The sequence below is a fragment of the Nicotiana tabacum genome, chromosome 19 (assembly GCF_000715075.1).
Source record: "Nicotiana tabacum cultivar K326 chromosome 19, ASM71507v2, whole genome shotgun sequence".
NCBI classification, from domain to species: Eukaryota; Viridiplantae; Streptophyta; class Magnoliopsida; order Solanales; family Solanaceae; genus Nicotiana; species Nicotiana tabacum.
The window spans coordinates 81,918,433-81,924,432 of NC_134098.1; positions in this window are offsets into that span (position 1 = coordinate 81,918,433).

Sequence of the window (6,000 nt, forward strand, 5' to 3'; positions counted from 1 at the left end):
ATTGATTGGATCGACCAACTCCGAGCCGAGATAGATACAGTCAAGGTCGAGTCCGAAGAGTGGAGAGGCAGGATGGACCGCCTAACCTCGAAAAAGGAGACTGCCCGAGCATAGTTGGCCTCTGTGGAGGCCCAACTTCGGGCAGCGAAGGAGAAGGCTGAAGCTCGGTCCCAAAAAGTTGAGGAGCTTTAGTCTCAGCTAAGCTCGGCCATTTCCGATCGAGAGACTCTTGCCAAGAAGCTTAAAGCAGCCAAGTCGGTGGTTGAAGTAACCAAAGCTGATGCCAATGAGATGGTGGACTAGTATAAGGCCGATGCTGAGGAAGCCCAGGCCCGGCTGAAAGATATCACCAAATACATGAAGTGGCAGTCCCGAAGGGAGGGCCTCGAAGAAATTCATGCTCGGGGTTTTGATTTATTGGCCGAGGTTGAAAGTGCTAAGGGGTTCGAAGCCGAGGCGAAGAAACTGGCGAATCCCGAGGATGAAGAAAACTTTGAGGGTTCGGACGGATCCGAGGGCAGAGAAGACTCAAATGGTGCTGGTGACGAGGCGGGCTCTGGTGGAGACCAGATCGTTTAAGTGCCTTGTATATTTTTCTTTGTTTTTGTATTTTTGTACTTGTGTACCTTTTTTTTTGTCAAGGCCGTTTGGCCTTTGTAAAGATCTTTTCATATATATATATATATATATATATATATATATATATATATATATATATATATATATATATATATATATATATCTTTTTAACCTTCGACAGTTTTTAAGCTTGTTTCCTTTCGCTTTGTTCTTTATGATTGCAAAGATAACGAAATGCCTTAGCATATAATATTTAGGTCTTGCCCAGAGGTTCGAGCAGGCCTTTCTTTTGATATTATTTTGTTTACGATTCGTGGGGGCTCACTATGACCGGAAGCTTTCCCTAAAATACTTAGAACCTTTTAGATTATAATTTTTCGAGGGTAGCCTTTTGAACCGGTTTAGAAATTTTGAAGGCCTTATTTTCTGTTACGGGTCTCGGACGTCTCCGAGCCATTTTAATACGGCCGTTGCCTTTCTAGTTTGAGTGTTTCCCAGTGGGCTTATTACCTCGAGTCATCCGGGCTTGACCGAGGTAACCGTTTCTGAATGTGGGTGGTCGTACCCTTTAATGTTCGGGCACTGCCAAATAAGCTTTGTGTCCCCGGGCTTTATTATCCCGGGCTGTCCGGACTTGCCTTCGGCGACAGTCCCCGAGTGAGGTGGCCCTTGGGCTCGATGTCTTTGTGGGATCAAATGTAAGAAAGAAAAATTTTCATTCGACCGTTTGGCCCTTACAGTAAATCCTATCAATCGAGCCTAGACTAATCGAGCACAAAGTTTCTTTCCTTGCCGAAATCATTTTTCAAGGGTGATGCCCCCTAGTGTTTGAGGTCGATCATAGAGAAGCCTCGAATACTGTTAATTTCCGATCTTCGATTCTAAGTTAGCACGATCCACTGTTGCCTCGTTAAAAACCTTATTGGACAACCCATTTGGGACAAAACCGGTTCAAGGGAAAAAGAGTGTAACGCGTGCTTTCAGGCCTAAAAAATTGTATCGTTCTTTGACGGCTACCTGCAAACGTTAGTTCAAAATGTAGATGAATAAAATAAGTAAACGTGGTCGTACTTTAGCAGTAATATTGTTTTAAGTGAGTTACGTTCAGTTGTTCGGTAGTCGTTCACCGTTCATTGTTCCGAGTTTGTATGACCCTTTTCCAGTGATCTCGATAATTTAATACAAACCTTCCCAGTTTGGTCCCAGTTTTCCTTCATTCGGATTCCGGGTGTTTAATGTGACCTTCCTCAATACTAAGTCCTCGATATTGAAGTGTCGAAATGTGGCTCTTTGATTGTAATACCTCTCGATCCGTTATTTTTGGGCGGCCATCCAGACGAAGGCGGCTTCGCGCCTTTCATCTAACAGTTCCAGGCTCGTATTGATGGTCTCGTTATTTGATTCTTTGGTTGCTTATCGGATACTGAGACTCGGTTCTCCGACTTCGATCGGTATTAGAGCTTCGGCACCGTAAACCAAAGAGAATGGGGTGGCCCTGGTACTGGACTTCGAAGTCGTACGGTAAGCCCATAGGACCTCGGGCAAGATTTCTTTTCATTTTCCTTTGGCGTCGGTCAATCTCTTTCTGAGGTTTTTGAGTATGGTTTTGTCGTGGACTCCGCTTGCCCGTTCCCACTAGGGTGATAGGGTGTTTCCAGGATTTTTTTTATCTTTGATTTTCGAGAAACCTGCTTACTTTGTTGCTGATGAATTGCTTCCCATTGTCACATACGATCTCGGCCGGCATTCCAAACCAACATATTATGTGGTCCCAGATAAAATCAATGACTTCCTTCTCCCTGACTTTCTCAAACGCCTCGGCTTCCACCCATTTAGAAATAGTCAGTCATAAACAATATAAATTGAGCCTTACCGGGTGCCCATGGGAGGGGGCGACGATGTCCATTCCCCATTTCATGAATGGCCAGGGGGACAAGACCGAATTCAGTAGCTCCCTGGGATGATGAATCATCGGAGTATGCCTTTGACATCCGTCGTATTTTCGTACGAACTCCTTCGCGTTCTTTTTCGTGTTGATCCAATAGTATCCTGCTCTGATTATTTTCCGAACTAATGATTCGACACCCGAATGATTTCTACAGGTGCCTTCGTAGATCTCCCTTAGAACATACGGTGTCTCTGGGTCCTAGACATATTGCGAGTGGGCCATCGAATGTTCTCTGGAACAATGTACCGTATTCGGACAGGCTGAACCGGGCCGTATTCGTATGTTGAGTCCTCGATTCCTTAGGGTCCGAAGGCAGTTTTTCGGTCTTCAGATATTCTATATATTTGTTTCTCTAGTCCCAAGTCATGATTGTTGAGTTTATCTCGGTGTGGCCTTCTTCTACTACCAATCTCATGATTTGCACGATCGCCCCCGAGTTGAACTCGTCGTCATCGATCGACGATCCCAAGTTAGCAAGGGCATCAGCCTCACTGTTTTGATCCTGAGGCACGTGTTGTAGAGTCCACTCTTTGAACCGATGTAACGTTATATGCAGTTTATCCAGGTACCTTTGCATTCGTTCCTTTTTGACTTCAAAGGTCCCATTAACTTAGTTCACCACAAGGAGGGAATCGTACTTAGCTTCGATCACCTCTGCCCCCAAGCTTTTGGCCAGTTCAAGACCTGCAATCATGGCCTTATACTCGGATTCATTGTTAGTTAATTTAAAGTCTTAATAGATTGTCTAACTATTACCTGCGGGTGGTTTCAATACAATTCCAAGTCCGGACCCCTTCGCGTTCGAAACGTTGTCCGTAAAGAGCGTCCAGATTCCTGAAGAGGTCCCGAGTTCAATTACAACTTTCTTTGTGCCTCGGGTATTAGGGCCGGTGTAAAGTCGGCCACAAAGTCTGCCAAAATTTGAGACTTAATGGCGGTCTGAGGTCGATATTCGATATCGTACCCACTAATCTCTATGGCCTATTTGGCCAACCATTCCGAGAGCTCGGGTTTATGCATTATATTCCTTAATGGGTAAGTGGTTACGACACATATGGGGTGACACTGGAAGTACGGTTTTAGCTTCCTAGAGGCGCTCAGCTAGGTGACCGCCAGCTTTTCTAGGTGAGGGTACCTAGTTTCGGCCTCGCCAAGAGTCCTGCTAACATAGTAAATTAGAAATTGCGTACCTTTCTCTTCTCGGACCAGGACTCCACTTACCTCTATTTTCGATACTGCCAAGTATAAGTATAGTTGTTCGTCTTCCTTCGGCGTGTGAAGCAACGGTGGGATCGATAGATATCGCTTGAGCTCCTCCAAGGCCCGTTGGCACTCCGGGGTCCACGGGAAGTTATTCGATTTCTTCAACAATGAGAAGAAATGGTGACTCTTGTCGGATGACCTCGAAATAAATCGACCTAAGGCTGTTATGTGTCCGGTTAACCTTTGTACGGCCTTCACATTGTCCACAACAGTGATATCTTCAATGGCCTTTATCGGGGTTGATCTCGATCCCTCGGTTGGATACCACGAATCCGAGGAATTTATCGGACCCGACTCCAAATGCACATTTCTCCGGGTTCAGCTTTATATTGTATTTCCTCAATATGCTAAAGGTTTCCTACAAATATTTCAAATGGTCCTCTGCTCGCAGGGACTTAACCAATATATCGTCAATGTAAACCTCCATTGATTTTCCTATTTGTTCTTCGAACATCCGATTTACTAGGCGTTGCTCAGTGGCGCCGACATTTTTTAGTCCGAACAACATCACGTTATAGCAGTAGGTGTCGTACTTGGTGATGAAGGAATTTTTTTTCCTGATCACCCGGGTCCATCCGAATTTGATTGTACCCGGAATAAGCGTCGAGAAAATTGAGGATCTCGTGGCCGGACGTCGCATCGATCATGCGATCGATGTTAGGCAAAGGGAAAGAATCCTTAGGACACACTTTATTCAAATCTTTATAATCCACACACATTCTTAATTTGTTCCTCTTTTTGGGGACTACTACTACGTTTGCTAACCATTCCGGGTATTTTACCTCTCGGATGGACCTTATTTTAAGGAGTTTAGATACCTCGTCCTTGATGAAAGCGTGTTTGACCTCGGAATGGGGTTTCTTCTTTTGCTTGAATGGGTGGAACTTTGGGTCCAAGATTAGCCTGTGAGTGGTTATTTTCGATGGGATCCCTGTCATATCAAGGTGGGACCAAACAAAACAATCTTCATTAGCTATAAGAAATAGAATGAGTTTCTTCCTGAGCTCGGGATTCAACCTCGTGCCCAGGTATACCTTTCGATCGGGCAAGTGTTCAATCAGTACGACTTGCTCCAGTTCCCCGACCATCGATTTGGTAGCGTTGGAATCATCGGGAGCTACGAAAGACCTGGGAACCCCGTAATCGTCGTCTTCACCCATCTCCTGTTTCTCCGGTTAGGACGGAGCCGGTATCAGTAGTTGCTATTTGGTTTCTCCCTTGTTGACCGGACCCATCTCCTTAGGTGCCGAAAGTGTTGATATCGGAACCACCTCGTAGACTTCGAACATCTCTTTGGCGGCAGGTTGTTGTCCGTAAACCGTTTTTGTTCCTCCTGGCACCGAGAACTTCAACACCTGATGTAGAGTCGAGGGTACCGCCGTCATGTTGTGAATCCACGGTCTTCCGAATAGAGCATTGTACCTCATGTCCCCTTCTATCACATAGAACTTTATTTCCTGAAAGGTCCCGGCGGTGTTCACAAGTAATGTTATTTCCCCTTTAGTGGTATCATATGCCATGTTGAACCGGGTTAGGACTCGGACCACGGGCACGATCTGATCCTGTAGGCTGAGCTGTTCCACAACCCTTGATCTGATGATGTTGGTCGAGCTACTTTGATCAATTAACACATGTTTAACTCGAGATTTATTTATGAGTACTGATATTACCAGTGTATGGTTGTGGGGCTGCATGATCCCCTCAGCTTCTTCATTGTTGAAAGATAAGGTTCCCTCCAAAACGTAATCCGAGTCCATTTTTCCCTTGTGATAGATACTTTTGTGTGCTTCACCATCGGCCCCTGGAAACATCGACCCCACCGATGATCATGTTAATGACATGCTGAGGTTCCTCCTGTTCAACCTGTTTGCCAGAATCTCTATTCCTAAAGTGGTTCTTGGCTCGATCACTCAGGAATTCTCAGAGATGCCCGTTATTAAATAGTCGGGCTACTTCCTCTCTTAACTGTCGGCAATCTTCTATCCTGTGGCCGTGAGTGCCATGATATTTGCAATTAGGTTAGGATCCCTTTGGACTGGATCGGATTGTAGAGGTCGAGTCCATTTGGTGTCTTTGATATGTCCAATGGAAGATACGATGGCGGCGGCGGCGACGTTAAAATTGTACTCCGATAGCCTTGGCGCTTCTTTCGGCCCGATGGGTCTATCGAAACTGTTTTTGCTCATGAGTCCCCGATTCTTTTGGCCTCG